The sequence below is a fragment of the Nyctereutes procyonoides genome, unplaced genomic scaffold, assembly GCF_905146905.1.
Source record: "Nyctereutes procyonoides isolate TBG_1078 unplaced genomic scaffold, NYPRO_anot_genome, whole genome shotgun sequence".
Lineage (NCBI taxonomy): Eukaryota > Metazoa > Chordata > Mammalia > Carnivora > Canidae > Nyctereutes > Nyctereutes procyonoides.
In genome coordinates this window covers 5,558,623-5,575,621 of record NW_026575024.1, presented here as the reverse complement: position 1 = coordinate 5,575,621, position 16,999 = coordinate 5,558,623, and positions in this window count along the sequence as shown.

Sequence of the window (16,999 nt, the reverse complement as noted above, 5' to 3'; positions counted from 1 at the left end):
AAGGCAGGGTGGGCCTTGTTTGGCTCTGTCTGCTGACAGGCTTGCTTAGTTTCCCAGTCTTCTAAATGGGGATCCTAGTGGTTCCTGCTCAGTAAGGCTCCTGTAAGGCTTAGCAACGGCTGCCTTGGCTGAGCCTATACCCCGCATGGAGCACCTTTCTATGTATGCTACAGACCTCACTTTATTAAATCCGGACAACATCCCAGGGAGATGGGTACTGACATTATCCCCAGAGGGGGATTTACAGATGGGGAAATTGATACCAGGGAGCCTGAGCAACTTGCCCAAGGACACAGACGTAGCAAGTGCTGGGGGCAGAATCGAACCCAGACAGTTGGACAGTAGAGCCAGCTCACTGGCTGCATGCACCACAGCTCCCCAGTTCAGCACGTAATGGGTGTGCAACACACGCACAGCACAGCATCTCATCCAGTCGTCCGTAACTTGCAGCATTTGACCTCAGCACCCTCCACACCCCACAGGATTTTCACTCCTTCATATTTAGAGAATGGATTCACGCCGTTGATCATCAAGTACTGGTGCAGTTCCTGCAATGCCAAGGGTACTATTCCAGACACCAGGAACGGAGCAAGGCCAAGCAAGGCCTCTGTCCTGATGCTTCCACTGCAGTAGAAGGAAACCACAGCAGACCGAGAGTCAGATATGGAACCAGATGTAATCTAATGCCAAACGGCGGTATGAAGGAAAACACAGCAGCCCCAAGGACAAGGGAAAAACAGGAGCCGAAAGGGGAATCACTTATGGTTTGTTTCAAAGTGTGGACTTTTCAGAAAGAGAGGGGCAGTGAGAAAAGTTCCAAAGCGAATATATTTGTGGCTCTGTCACACTTTGGTGAAATTAAGTGCCAGCACACAGCAGTGAGAGTAATGGTAGGGGTTTTGGGATGGCAAGCAGGAGAGGTGGTTGGTGAGGTTGGGCTGGGGGAGGGGGCGGGGTTTGTGGGGAAGCCTCGGAGCACACCTGCTTGCTTGGGCTTCCAGAGCCTAAGGCCCAGTTGAAGGCAGGGACTAGCTCCCAGCAGAGGTCGTCCACCTGCACCTCACCAGCCTGCCTAGTGGACCTGGGAGGGTGCCTCTCGAATCCTGTATTTCACCTACTCTTGAGTGAGTGGTGGGGAGGTGAGCACAACCTAACATATGATGCCATCCATCTGTGGCTGGCACAGAAGAAGCTAGACCCCCCGGATGGAATGGTCAATGACGTCAAAAATGCAGATGCAGTCCCTGCCCCGGTTGCAGCCGCTGGACACAGCGAGAAGCTCATCAAGACAGGGATTTACAAGCACCTGACAAAATGGACAGCTTCCCTGGTTGAAAATCCCACAAAAGAGGGTGGGTATCTTCGCGTTGCAGATAACCAGATAAGAAAGAAAAGAAAACAGATCTGTGTGCAATTATCTCCGGCACTGAGTCCGAAGGCACACGAGCGGCGTCCTGCAGGACTGTCATCCACAATGACAGCTGCGGCCTTGGCTGATGGCCTCCCGGCTTCTCTCCGTCCGCTGAAGTCCCCAGGGAGCTTGGTGGTGACTGCATCAATGTCCAGTTCTGGCGCTCCCTAGGGAACCGGCTGTGTGGAGGCCTGGATGAGGTCAGTCGAGGAAATCCACAGGGAGCCAGAGATGGAAGTTACTAGCAAACAGAAGCAGTTTCTGCAGCAGGTTCCCACTCAGTCTGTGGCATCGCCTTCAGCAGGTGGCGTTATGGGATCAGAGCAGACCACCAGGGCCCCCTCCCCAGATCAGCACCTTGCTCTCCTGAACAGCCCGAGGAGGTGAAAGGACAGGGAGACCCAGTGGCTGAAGTCTGCAAGCCGACACCGTGCGTCACCTCGGGAGAAGACAGGAAATGACAGAGACGTGGGAGGGAAGGCCAACGTTATTCCTAAAACTCCCCCGGTGAGGTTGGATTTGGCATGCAAAGAACGGCCTGTCTTCGCACACCCAGCCCTGGGGATGGAAGGACAAGCGTCAGCTGCCATAGCCACGTCCCGATGACACATTGTGTTTGTCCTCTGCCTCTAGCACTGAGTACGTGGCTTGCTTGGCCACCCCCAAAAGAAATCCATCTTCACAAGAACATTCTAATTCTATCAGCGAGGCAGCTGAGCCAAAGGGTTTTTGGCTCTTCCTGTGTCTCTGGGGAGCACCCAGGATCACGCAGACACAGGGAGGAGGAGCATTGTGAGTGGAGGTCCTGAGCTGGGACCCCAGGAATCAAGGCCAGTGTCACTCTGGTGTGTTGATCCTTAAGAGGTGCTTCCACCAGGGAAAGAGCAGGGCTCCTGTCCCAGGAGAAGCTGTCTCCCACGGTGGGTACACACTGGAGTTTGGGAGACAGGTCCGGGCCCCAGTCCCAGCTTCACTCTGTTCTTGCTGGGGGCTTGGGGGTAAGTTCCTTAACCTCTCTGTGCCTCAGTGGCCCTGATCTGTGAGATGAAGATAATCAACACCACCTCAAACGCCCTTTAGGAGGACTCAGTGCAACAGTGCACACAGAGCACAGACCCGAGCCTTGCATGTAGTCTGCGCTCCGTAAGTGCTCTCATTTACCACGAACTCCGTCACAGGCGCAATGTTGAAGAGCTCTTACGTTCCAACCACCCAGGGCTGACGCTGGCCAAACACTTCAGGACTAGGCGCTGGGCTAAGTGCTTTACAAACACCGCTACCTCCCTTAATTGTTGCATCGGATCTGTGGCACAGGGCCTGGGGTTAGGTCTGACAGGTCACAGGAGGGTCAATTAAAAGGAGATCAAACAGTAAGAAAGTAGGGACACCTGGGTGGCTCAGTCAGTTGGGCATCTGACTCGTGATTTTGGCTCAGATCATGGTCTCAGGGTCATGAGATCGAGCCCTGTGTTGGGCTCTGCATTGGGCATGGAGCCTGCTGGAGATTCTCTCTCGCTTTCTCCCCCCACCCCCAAAAACAACACAACAACAACAAAAAACAATAAGAAAGTGAATTTCCTCCCAGAATGTGATGGCCACTGGTAGGTGGCTCCACTTGGGATCAGTAGTGTCCCTGGGAACTGTTCAAGGATCCAGAGTCATCTTACTCGACCCCATCTACTTCAGACCGGCCCGTCCCCTCAGGGTCACGGGATGCTGCTGGAGCTCCAGGCATCACACACAGATGTGACAACATCCTTCAGAGAGCCTGAGAGACCTTAAAGCACAAATTTTCATGCCTGTTGTTTTGGGGGACTCCCGATTTACTGCTGAATAAAAAAGAGTAAATGGGTCTCGGGGATCTGACTGTGATCTTGTTATAAGGACATCACTAAGGTCCCCTCCTGCAGGCTGGTCCTCTGCCCACCTGTTCCTTTTTTTTTTTTTTTTTAGATTTATTTATTTATGAGAGACACACAGAGAGAGAGAGAGAGAGAGGCAGAGACACAGGCAAAGGGAGAAGCAGGGTCCATGTAGGGAGCCTGATGAGGGACTCAATCCCCAGTTTCTGGGATCACGTCCTGGACTGAAGGCAGCGCTAAACCACTGAGTCACCCGGGCTGCCTTTTTTTTTCTTTTCTAAAGAAGCCCACCTGTTCTTAATCATAGTTGGGGGTCATGGTCCTTCAAGACCTGAGAGGAGTTGGCCCCTGTCCCCGCTGTGGACAAGCAGCCATGAGGCCATGTCCTCCCTACCTCCCATGCTGCTTCTCCTAACTACCTAGAAAATGGCCTTTGCTCCTGCCTCTCTTTATTGGAGCAGGAAGCCTGTCCCATAAACTGATGGTATGGAGGCCCTTGGGTCTCATCGGCCAGGACGGGGCATAACCCAGACTAGAGTCTGAGCATGTGTTTATACTGACCTACATTTTCATCACAATCGAAAGACAATGATAATAATATTAATACAGAAAGTAGTGGTAGTGGGGCACCTGGGCGGCTCAGTCGGTTAAGCGTCTGAGCTCAGCTCAGGTTACGGTCTCGGGTTCCCAGGATGGAGCCCCCATCGGGCTCCCTGCTCAGTGGAGAGTCTGATTCTCCCTCTCCCTCTCCCCGTTCATGCTCTCTCTCTCCATCTCTCTCTCTCTCTCAAATAAATAAGTAAAATATTTTTAAAAAAGTAGTGGTAGAGGGGCAGCCCGGGTGGCTCAGTGGTTTAGTGCCGCCTTCAGCCCAGGGCATGGTCCTGGAGGCCTGGGATCAAGTCCCACATCGGGCTCCCTGCATGGGGCCTGCTTCTCCTTCTGCCTGTGTCTCTGCTTCTCTCTCTGTCTCTCATGAATAAATAAATAAAAATCAAATAAATAAATAAATAAATAAATAAATAAATAAATAAATAAATAAATAGTAGTGGTAGATATTTACAGAGTACTTACTATGTGCCAGGACCTGTGCTAAACCCTTCACGTGTATCACCTCACTTAATCCTTCAAACAGCCTATGGCATAGACACCTGATCATCCCCAACTTAAAGGTAGAGAAACTGAGGCCCAGAGGGATAGATCATTTGTCCAAGGTCACGCAGCTAATAACTGGGAGAAGTTGGGTGAGAGCCCAGGAATTCTGGCCACAGAGCACACATTCTGAGCCTCAAAAACCAGAGTGAACTGTGTGTCTACCGCCGGGAAGCCGAGCTGCTCTCAGGGCGATGTTCTCGTTTCTGGTCCTGACTGCCAGGCCTTGAACGAATCTTTTGAAAGAGTTGCCAAACGAACTCCTCATCACAAATGCAGCAGAAATGGAAGCGCTTGGACGCTGGAAGGCTTGTGGCTGTGGGACAGTCCTGAGAGGCTCTCCAACCACAGATCTGGTGACGGCTCTCCTCTGCCTGCCTCCTTGCTCTTTTCTTTCCAGAATCTACCTTGTCTGGACAACATGCTAATGAGCTGAGAAGCTCTGACTTACTGGCAGTGTTTCTTAGTGAAACCCACTTGCTCAACAGAAGAGCTGGCACTGGCCAACAAGCCTGAGTGGCAGGGCTATGCGCAGGTGCCAAGTGGCATTGGGATAATTGAGTTCAAGGGGTTGTCCAGCTGCCAGCAGCACCTCTACACATAGAACTAATAACAGGGCCAAAGCATGTGGGTGTGATTTTCTTTCTTTCTTTTTTTTTTTTTAAGATTTTATTTATTTATTCATGAGAGACACACACAGAGAGGCAGAGACACAGGCAGAGGGAGAAGCAGGCTCCTAGAGGGGAGTCCAATGCGGGACTCGATCCCAGGACCCCGGGATCATGCCCTGGGCTGAAGGCAGATGCTCAACCACTGAGCCACCCAGGTGCCCCTGGGTGTGGTTTTCTAGGTAGTTAGGGGAAGCAGCATGTGCAGTAGGGAGGATGTGGCCTCATGGCTGCTTGTCCACAGCGGGGACAGGGGCCAACTCTCCTCAGGCCACCGAGGACCATGACACATAACAGGATTAAGAACAGGTGGGCAGGGGCCCTGGAGTCAGTTCTACCTTCAGCTCAGGTCATGATCTCAGGATCCTGGGATCGAGTCCTGCATCGGGCCCCCAGCTCAGCGGGGAACCTGCTTCTCCCTCTCCCTTTGCCTGCTGCTGCCCCTGCTGTGCTCTCTCTCTCTCTGTCAAATAGATACAATTAAAAAAAAAAAAAAAAGCAGGAAGCAGCAGGAATGAGGATTTGTACCTTGAGATCCCTGGGGCTCTCTGAAGCCGAGACAGAAAAGGAGGGAGACAAAGTCGAGGATATACCAAGATCCTCAGTGACTTCCACTCTGGGAGGTTCATGCCTCTTTCCCTTTTTCCTGATTATGAAATAATCCCTTCCTTAAAAAACAACTCAAACATTTCAGGAATGTACAATACGGAAGGCGAACATATAATCTACTCAAGTGGGATTATGTGACACAAGTGGCTTTTCGCCTGAAATGTCCCCGGGTAGCGCTAGTTCCCATTATCAGCCTCAATGGCTTCCCCTGGGTATCTGGACGGTGGAGCCCATCGAGTATTGGAGAATATTTTTCAGTGTTTGCAACTTGCTGGCTTTTCCGAACAATGAGGCAAACTCTGTGCCGATTTTTAAGGACGCTGCACGTTTTAGAACAGACACTGGGTGCCCAGAGAGGTCTTAGAGGCAAGGATTGCTCCTACGTGTTGAACACGTTACAGTGTCGAGGCCTGTTATCCTCACGACCCTCTCTGGTGGGTGTGGCGGTCGCCCCCACTTTACAGATGGGCAAAGCGAGGCTCACGGTCACAGGGTTAGTAAGTGGAGGGGCTGGGATGAATCCCAGCATGTGAAGGGGGAAGGCTCTGCACCTCAGCTGTGGGGTTGCGGCAGCAAAGCTGGGGAGGAGGAATCAGAGCCCAAAGGGAGCCAGGGACACGCACGGGCAGCAAGACAAGCATTGTGGGAAGACAACGTTACAAGCGCTCTGCTTTCCTGGGCTGGAAAAACGGAGCAGTCCCTGCCAGGCAGCAAGGCGATGAGAAGTGGGGTGAGGGCAGCTGGACCAGCTGGGGTGCTGGGGGCAGCACGGCCATGTGGGGAGGTCCCCAGGCCCAGCTCCCCTTGAGACGACAGTGCCCTGCAAAGATCTAGCCCTACCTCAATTTCCCCCTCTGCTCAGCGTGACATAAGCTGTGCCTCCCCATGCACGGTGTCCGACGGGCAACGAATGATGAGGCCATCGTGACGCCACCCTCCGCCCACGACCCTGGCCCCCGTCCCCACGTACCCTGGACGGGCTGCCATCCCTGCACCCTGGTCGTACAGGGCTGTGCCCAGCGGGGCCTCTGGGAGGTCGGGCTCTGCCCACTACCTCGCTGTGCAGCACCTGCAAGTGTCCTGACCCCCACTGAGCCTCAGTTGCCACATATGGAAAATGGGGGTCATGACAGACCTCCACCTCTCAGGGGTTGAGCTGCGGCTGAGCTGAGTCCACGCACGAACCACCCTGGGCGCAGCGCCCAAGCCCTGGTAAGCATCCTCAGCCGGGGACTATTCCTCCCACCAGTGACCCACTTGACCCAGTGTTGCTTGAGGGCCTGCTGTGTAGCAGGCAGGGTTCTCAGCGCTGCAGTGCGGCAGTGAACAAAACCGGACAAACCCCGCCCTCACGGGGCTTAGAATTTAGGGGGAGAAGGCAAGAAATGAACAGCTAGGTGCAGCACAGGTCAGGTAGGGAGCGGAGCAGCGGAGCACCCTGCAGGGCGGGCTTCACAGACGCGGGTGCTTACAGGGAGGGGTAACACTGAGCTGCTCCCCAAGTGTCTTGGTTCTTCTTTTGGACACTTGTGACTCGCTTTGGCCAATGAAATGTGACAGGTGCCAGTTCTGAGTGGCAGCACAGAGCCACTGCGTGATGTATCATTGTCCCTTCTCATGCCACTGTGCCCGTGAAAATGCAAGTGGGGGAGGCTGGATCAGCCTGGGCCTCCGAGGGAGGGACCATCAGAGCGCCCAGGCCGTGACATTGGATATGCAGAGTTTAGGGTTGCTAACTGCAGCATAACTGGGCCAAAGTCGTATGTCTTAAGGGGGTAGGAGCTTAAAGAGAGTGAGGGAACAGCCACAGGATAATGCGTGGGATAGTGATGCTGGGGGGGGGACTGCAGGTGCAAGGGTCCTGAGGCAGGACTGTACTGGTGTACTTCAGGAACAGCAAGGAGGCCCTTGAGGCTGGAGGAGCTCCAGCAGCAGAATGGAGTTAGAGGGGGAGAGGGGACCCATCACACCCTTGTAGGCCACTGTAAGGCCAAGCACAATGGTGTCTGGGGAGAGGAGGGTCTTCAAACCAACCAGCACACCTGTCCTCCCAGACCTGTTTCCAACACTGCATTTAGAAAAGTAACAAGGAGAAGATGCAGCTGTTGGTGCCACCCCCTCCTAACACACACACACACACACACACACACACACAGGCCATGGGCTGGGGCATCCTGCTGGACCACCCCCATCCCAGGGCTCCCCGCCCTGACTGGGACCTTCCAGCCGGCCTCACACTTGGCTACAGGTCATCGTTTGTTTGGGGCTTGGACAGACTTTCCAAGCTGCTCCTCTCGGCATCTGTTTATGAAGATGACTCTGTTGCACGAGCCTCCCAGGGTTGCTCCATGGCTCCAAGCATCTGTTCTGCTGAATTTCTTTCCCTATTTATTTCTCCAGTAAACAACCAGGGTAAAGGCAGGGTTGTGTGGTGTTTCCACAACTCCCGCTGCCTGTGCCAAGATCTAATAGGATGCAGAGATAACGAGGGGGAAAAGAGGGGGCCCCACAATTGGAGGGAAACCCAGGGTATGGCTCTGGAATCTCCATGCAGAAGCTATATTGCCCACAGCTCCCACAGCTCCCACGGTACCCACAGCACCCACAGCTCCCAGAGACGTAGGCAGAGCTGGCACTATTAGAACTGCTGGCTTTGCCCCACCAGCATCTCTTCCCTCTTTTGCTCTTCACAGCCTCCTGGTGACCCCCTTAAAGACCCCAAGGGACCAACCCTCCTCTTTCTCAGCCTAGGGGGCTTGAAGGTAGGCCAGAAGCCCCCTTACTCCTCATCCCCTGAGCCCCAAATTCAGGAACAGGTCCGTGGCTGAGGCCTCCCTACTGCATTTTTCCTTCCCCCACCCTTTGGGAAGAAGAACCAGTCGCAGTTCTCTGGTGGTCACATGACCCAAGCTGGGCCATTCCAGGTCATCCCAGGATTTTTAGGGGAGCCATGTAGAAAGGTGGAGGGGGGGGCCTCTCTGATTGGATTGTTAAGAAGATAGGATGTGACTCACAACTGCCGGTGACCGTTTCAGCTGCCACGTGGGGGAGAGCCTGCTTGAGGATGAGGGCAAGGCAGAAGAAAGCCAAGCGGAGGGAAGGAAAGGCAGATTTCTGAAGGTAATACTTGAGCTCCTGGATCCAGCTACTCCTGAAGGCCCTGGATGTGAGGGTTAAGTAATTTGTGTGGTGTCCTGTCACTCACACTTAACAGTGCTCCAGTGGATTCACAAACACCCATCAGTAGGTAGACATAAGGAAGTAGGGTGTGGTGACGGAATGAACACTGGGCAGGATGGAAAGTGAGAGAAGGCAAGTCTGTGAACAGACGGTGAGGAGGTCTGAGAGTTACACAACTGTGGTGCTTTCCCGTGTCCTCGGCACACACGCAAAGCCCTGCGGGATCTGGCCTGTCACCTCTTGGGCTTCACCACCTCTTCTCCCATTTGCACCCTCTGTTCTAGCTACACCACCTCCACATCCACTCTCTATGCTGTATAATGAATGACCCACATTTACCAGCTTAAAACAACACCTTTCCATTAGCTCACAGTCACGTAGGTTGGAAGTACATCTCAGCAGAGCCGGTTCTCTGCTCAGGCTGAAATCAAGGTGTTAGCCAGTTGTGCTCCCTCCAGGAGCCGAGGGTTCTCTCCCACGCTCATTCTTATAATCGGCAGGATTCCATTCCTCGTGGTTGCAGGACTGTAGTTCCATTTCCTTGGTGGCTTTCTGCCCGGGGCAGCTCTCAGCTCCCAGGAGCCAGCATGTCCTGTGGCTCCCAACCAGCAGCAGCACATCAAATCCTCTTGACGTCCAGCCCCTCTGACTTTTCCTCCTGCCTCCAGCCCCCCCAGAACTCACTTTCTGCTCCCAGAGAGCTCACCTGATTAGGTCAGGTGCACTGGCTCACCTCTGCACCTGAAGGTCTGCTGGCTGGGACTTTAATTACTGATGCAAAGTCCCTGCCCAGCAGCACCTAGATTCCAGTTTGGATGAATAAGCTGAGGATCAGAATGTGGGGGCGGGGGCAGCTTGAGGATTCTGCAGCTTCTCTGTTCCTCCAACATCCCATCTGTACTCTCCCTCGATGACTGTATGTGCTGTCCCCTCCTCTGAAAGAGCTCTTCTGGCAAGTGCCCATGTGGCTCATCACTCACCTTGTGTTTCCGTACTGATGGCACCTCCTTGAGGAGACTGCCTTGATCTCCCAGCAGAAACATCACCCCTCTCGCTCCCCAGCCCCTTAACCCCACTTTGTTTTTCTTCACAGAGCTCACGTGACATCACAGATTTATTCGCTTTCCCTCCCCCGTTGGACTGCGAGCCCAGGGACAGGGACTTTATTTTGTTTGCAGAGCCTGGCACAGAGTAGATGCTCAATAAATATTTGTTGAATGGAAGGATGAACATGTTTTTTAGATTTTCTTAATGGTCTTAAATAGTCACCGTGAGGTCTTTCTAGTGTTTAGCTGCCAGCCCTGGGCTCCACAGGAGGCACAGTAAAAACGAGGCAGAGAGCCCAGGCATCGGAGCCAGACTGCCTGAGTTCCAGACTTACAGGCCAGCCCTTCACCTCTCAAAGCTGGTTTCTTTATCTGCAACACGGGAGGATACTAACGACCTACCTCAAAGGGCATCTGTAGGTGTGAGATAGTCCAGGTGAAATGGCAGGCACCCAAGTCCAAACCATAAAGTGACACCATTTCACACCCTCAGAAAGGCAGGGTTGTCACAGATGGACAAGGATGGGTGTGATGGGCCCTTCTGTGGGAGGGTCCCTCGAGGTGGTCACTTCAGAGATTCATTTGGCAAACTCTAGCCAAATAGAGGTGAGGACATGCATGTCCCATGTCTCGCCCAGAGACAAGCCCAGGAATCCTTTAGAGGTTTGCAATCACATCCACCCTTCTACCAAGATATAGTGTTTACATCAGTAAGATCTCACAATACGGATTCATAGACGCTACCAGCTTCAGTTGATGGACTGCCAGACACTGGAGCAAGGACTTTCCATAAACCACCTCCTTTAGTGTATGTGTGTATGTGTGTGTGTGTGTGTGTGTGTGTGTGTTTTAAGATTTCATTTATTTATTCATGAGAGATAGAGAGAGGCAGAGACGTAAGCAGAGGGAGAAGCAGGCTCCCTGCAGGGAGCCCCCTGCGGGATTCGATCCCAGGACCCCGGGATCACAACCTGAGCTGAAGGCAGATGCTCAACCACTGAGCCACCCACTCTACAGATGAGAAAATCGAGGCTGGGGAGGTGCACATTACGTGCTCAAGATCACACAGCTGGGAAGCAGCAAAGTTCTGACCTGCACCCTGGACGGTGGAGAGGGGAGGAGGCGGGGACATGAGGGGGATGGCAGAGGGGACACAATGAGGGCTTCAATGAGTCTCAAAGAAAGCCCTCTTCTGCAAAATGCTGAATGCACACCTACCACCTGGCCCAGCTGTTTCACTCTGAGCTCTGGACCCAAGAGCCACAAAAACACATGGCTACACAAAAACTTGTATGGGAACGTTCATAGCAGCATTATTCATAAAAGTGGAAACAGCCCAAGTGCCCATCCGCTAATGAATGGGTAAACAAAACAGTGTTCTTTCCACACAGTGGGATATTTACTTGGCCATAAAACGGAATGAAGCCCAGATACACATGGATAAACCCCGAAAACATGCTGATTGAAAGAAGCAGTCACAAAAGGCCTCATGTTGTCCGACTGCATTTATATGAATTTCCAGAATAGGCAAATTAATGAAGTCAGAGGTTTGCCAGGACTCTAGGAAGGAAGAACGAGAAATGACTAATAGGTACAGGGGGTTCTTTGCAGGGAGAGGAGGGTGGGGAGGAGGGACACAAATATGTTCTGAAAGTGGGTAGTGGTGGTGGTTGCACAGCTCTGTGAACGCCCTCGGAACTGTGAACTTTAAAAGGGCGAATCTTGTGATCGGTGAATTGTTTCTCAGGATAGCTGTTGTTAAAACGTGTTCTAAGGATCTCTGGTTTTTCTGAGTGTCAATGAGGAAAAGTCATGAAAAAGTAAGTTTGGCAAATGTAGGTTAAACAGGTTGGGTAAGATTTTTATGCAGGGCCTTCAATTTGTAGATATGCGTGGTGACACCCCGAGGGACGTGTTCTACAAACAGGTCGTGCTGGCCGAGTACCCGCCATGTGCCAGGCACATACACACTCATGTACACACATTAACAAATCAACTCTCCCTGACCCTGTGAGGTGGGTACCACTATTCTCCTTATTTTAGAAACGAAGAAACTGAAGCACAGAGAGATTGCAGAATCTTACCCCAGATCGCACAGCTAGCAAGTGGCAAAGCCAGGGTTTGAACCCATCTCGCCTTGCTCTGGGATTTGTGCTAGACTGTGGCCTTGGTGGACTATCCTGGATTTTCAAAACATGTATGACCATGGCTTACCTGGATAAAATGCATCCCCAGACCTGTGCCTTCTCTCCTTGGAGGATAGCACCCTGGTTCAGGAGCACCCTGGTCACCTGCATGGGCACTGCTCACCTGCATGGGCTCACTGCCTCCACCCTCACTCCCTATGTTCCGTTCTTTGTTCCTAACCCAGCTTGTGTCGTTCCCTCACTCTGAACCCTCTGATGACCTCCCCCTGCCTTTGGACCAGGCTTTCTCAGCCGTGGCACTATTAGCATTTGGGATTGGCTCATTCTCTGCTGTGGGGGCTGCCCTGTGCACTGCAGGATATTTAACAACATCCTGCCCTCATCCTATTACATGCCAGTAACACCTCCTACCCCCTAACCCTGACCTCCCGAAAGTCTGACAGTCAAAAATATCTCCCAACATTGCCCAATATCCTGGGGAGGCAAAATTGCCCCAGTTGGAATCACTGCCTTATAGCAACGTCCCAATTTGTCCTGCTGGCTGGGAGGCCTCCAATGGTCTGACCCTTGTCCACCTCCTCTCCACCACCTTCCTGTCCTTCACACTCTCCACCAACACTGGTGGGCTCTCGATTCCCATTTCTCCTCAGGGCCTTTGCACGTACTCTTCCCTCCACCTGAGCCTAGCCCTTCTTCATTTTTCAAGTTTTCTCTGTTCACTTCACTTCGTGTTCGGCTTTTCCTGTCCTAACATCGGGATCTGTGTTCCCAGCAACACAACATTATTGAAATTATGTCGTGTATCTGGCTTTTCCCCTTTATAATCTGTCTCCCCCACCAAAGTACTAGCAATGTGGGCCTGGCACTCTGATCTTGCTCTTCGTTGAATCTTGGTGCCAGGAAGAGCCCTGGGCACCAGGCAGGCGCTTGTCTCTGTGTGCCAGATGATTCACGTCAATATGTAAATCCAGAAACCCTTCTGGTGTGAGCCTGTGCACAGTAAAGAAAGGAACTGAAGGGGAAATCACCTTAGGAGAGTTTCATCACCTTGGCTTTGGGCACCAAATATGCCTTCTGGTCTTTCATCAAAGGTCTCTTTCCTTCAAAACCAGTTGCCAAGAAGCCTTTAGAAAGGAAGACAAACAATAAAAGAAGAAAAAGAAGTGGCAGAGAGGAAGGATGAGAACTACTTAAAAAATTTTAAAGTCTCTTAAATCAAAGCAAGTCGACGTTTAGTGTCAACTGATTTTTCGAATAAAGCAGAGACTAGATGTTGGAGCAGGGCTGGAAAACAGTTGTGGTAAGGGTGTCTCCAGGCCAGGGCTTCGCCAATTCCGACACACGGGGTGGGTGGAAGGGAGTGATTAGCAGCCCGGTTGGGGTGTGAGGAAGAAATGAAAAGCCTAGAGGATGAGTCAGGCTGGGCTGTGGCAAGAAGACTGCGTGTTAGCCAGCCAAGAGGCAGCCAGGTGGAGAAACCTTCCCTGCAAATCCGTAGGACAGTTCCATGCAGTGGAGGGAAATTGTGAACTTCCTTCTCTGAGTTGGTCTTCCTGTAAGGGATTCAGAACTCGGCAGGGATTTTGCTGAGTGTGACTTCCCTACTGGGGTGAGTTTCTCCTTCTGCTAATTGGGAGGCTCAAGCTGGCTCTGAGCTTATCAACCTGGAAACCCTAGCCACAGAGGTCCTGGAAGGTTATAATGGAAATCTTACATATTTCAAACTACCTATGATATATTTTTTGCTGAAGGAAGGCAGGAAGGGAGGAAGGAAGGAAGGAAGATTCAAGCAGGACCAGTCAGGCTCCTAAATCTAACCTCCAATTTACAGGAAATACCAGGGACAGAAAAACATGTTAAACGACACCACAGGGGTGCAATCCACAAACTATTAATTGCACGAAACTCTCCAGGACAAATGACTTGTTATCTCCAACAAATAAATGGTAAAGAAGGAAAAGAGGGGAACCTATAGAATAAAGGAATTTAAGAGACATATTAGCCAACAGCTGATTGAATGGATGGATCTTATCTGCACTTTGAACAGAAGAAACTATAAAAACAATTCATGGAGTAATGAAGATCACTGAGCAGTGATAGAATATTGGGGGAATATTAAAGGATGATTGTGAATAGAAGATTGGTTCTGAAAATGGGACTATGGCTATCTTTTAAAGAGTCCTTATTTTTTAAAGATACCTGTTCAGATACTTTTTTTTTAAGATTTTATTTATTTATTCTGAGAGACACACAGAGAGAGAGAGAGAGAGAGAGAGAGAGAGAGAGAGAGAGGCAGAGACACAGGCAGAGGGAGAAGAGGCTCCATGCAGGGAGCCCGATGTAGGACTCGATCCCGGGTCTCCAGGATCACACCTTGGGCTGAAGGTGCCGCTAAACTGCTGAGCCACCCAGGCTGCCCTATCCGTTCAGATACTTAAGATGAAATCATATGACACATGGAACTTGCTCCCAAATAATCTGGAAGGAGGTTTGGGAAGGGGGTGGATGTAGGTGAAAAAGTTTGGCTACAAGTTGACAGTCATGGAAGCTGGTGTTGGGTTGATGGTGGTGTATGTATTTTACAGCACTCTCTCCCTCAAAACAACCACCATGCCCTGCATCAGTAAGATGACCCACAAATGCTCACAAAATATTTTGCTGATATTATTAAAAGTTGATTTGTCTTCTATTCACTGATCTGCTTCACATCACACATCCTGTTATATAATCACTGGTTATGAAAAATGGGCAAAATAATTCACCAGTGCTAAATTACCTTGACTTTGAGGTGACATTGGATAGTGGCTGACAGCTCAGCTTTGTCATATGCATCTCTAAGAAACCCAGTTCAATTTTTTTTAAAAATATTTTATTTATTCATGAGAGACACACACAGAGAGAGGCAGAGCCACAAGCAGAGGGAGAAGCAGGCTCCATGCAGGGAGCCCAATGCAGGACTCGATCCCAGGTCTCCAGGATCACGCCCTGGGCTTAAGTCAGATGCTCAACCGCTGTGTCACCCAAGCGCCCCCAGAAGTTTTCTTTATACTTCTTCAAGCCTCAACTTTCTCCCTCACACAGTGGGAAGGAGTAAATGAGGTTTTGTGTGTGGAGCATTTGGCTCAGTGTCTGACCATCAGCAAACTGCGGTTTTGATTATGACCAGTGGCAGCAATCCCAGAAGAATGTAGAGTAGCATCTTATTCATATAAAAAATTATGCTTATTTGGGCATGCACAGAAAGATGTCTTAGGTGAAATACTACAAGTAGATAATAGACATAATCCCACAAGGGGTCATTCATTCATTCAACAAACACTGCTGAGTGCCTTCTGTGTGGCAGGCACAGAGGAACTGTGGGGTACTGGATGAGCTCAGCCCCTGGGGCTGACAGGGTAAAGAAATGCAGGCATGTCGAGACAGGGAGAACACAGGGGTCAAGACTTGGGGGTGGTCCAGGGAAATGTCCAGACAGAGATCTGAAGGATACAGGAGAATTAGCAAAGCTGGATTTGGTGGAGGGATGACAGGGAGTAGAAGACAAAAAGGACAAAACATTCCAAACTACTAAAGGATGAGCAAGTGCAAAGGCCCTGGGGTCAAGAAGGAGTAATTCCCAGGGTCCAGAGGATGGGAGAGTCCAGAGTAGGACACATGAAGGTGGGGCAGTGAGTGGCTGCATGGGGGGAGGGGGGTTCTTTCACTCTTACTTTGTATCTTCTGAATTATGTAAATATTTTATGAAAAACATATATCATTCTTACAAAGTTTTAGGAGCACCTGGGTGGCTCAGTGGTTAAGTGTCTACCTGTGGCTTAGATTGTGATCCCGGGGTCCCGGGATCGAGTTCCAGATCAGGCTCCCCACGGGGAGCCTGCTTTTCCCTCTGCCTGTGTCTCTGCCTCTCTGTGTGTCTCTCATGAATAAATAAATAAAATCTTTTTTAAAAAAAAGCATATATTGGGCAGCCCGGGTGGCTCAGCGGTTTGGTGCTGCCTTCAGCCCAGGGCCTGATCCTGGAGACCCAGGATTGAGTCCCATGTCGGGCTCCCTGCATGGAGCCTGCTTCTCCCTCTGCCTGTGTCTCTACCTCTCTCTCTCATTAATAAATAAATAAAATCTTAAAAAAAAAGCATATATCCCTCTTACAATGTTTTAAAAACCTAAAAAGCCCCACACATATAAAAAAAAAAGAGAACACCCCTTAAAGCTCCAAGAAATGAAATTATTATAGCATTTACTTTTTTCCCCAAGAATCTATATGTTAAAATCCACTTACATTTGCTAAGAAACCACCTTGCTTAAATGTAACAAGTATGGCATCCCCTCCTGTCTGGTTTGCTGGCAGGGCCTCCCCATCCTCCCCTACGATAATTGTGCCTGATTTAAATAACGCTCCTTGCCAGTCCGCATGTGGGCTCTGGCTCTCAGACAAGTTTCTGGAAGTCAGGTTGGGTTCTGAGGAAAGGCCCACTGGCGGGGTTTGGGGAAAAGCTTTTCATTTTCCCAAGAGCGGCTTAGAGCACGGCTTTGTGCCCCTTCTCTGTCCCCGTGCCCAGCACAGCCGGCCAGCAGGAGAAAGAACCCAAGAGCGAGACTACTCTGCAAAGTGGCACTTGCCAGTTTCATTTGCAATCTGCTGCTAGGGGCGGAATCTGTTTTTCTGGCTTCCTCCCCGGGGCCTGGGGCGAGGCTGGCTGACTTTGATGTGGAGGTGGCGCACGCAGAGCCTGCAAGTTACCTGAGTGCAGCCTGGTACCTGGAGGCAGAACTACAGCTGCCTGCAAGGACGGCTAACGCCTCCCGCTTTGGTCTGCCGCAGTGGGAACACAGCGAGGCCTTTCAAGTCTGCCCCTGTGGTTTCTCGCTGCAGGAATGCCAGGTTTATTATGGGTTGTTCCCTGCTCTGTTTTGATCCCCTCCC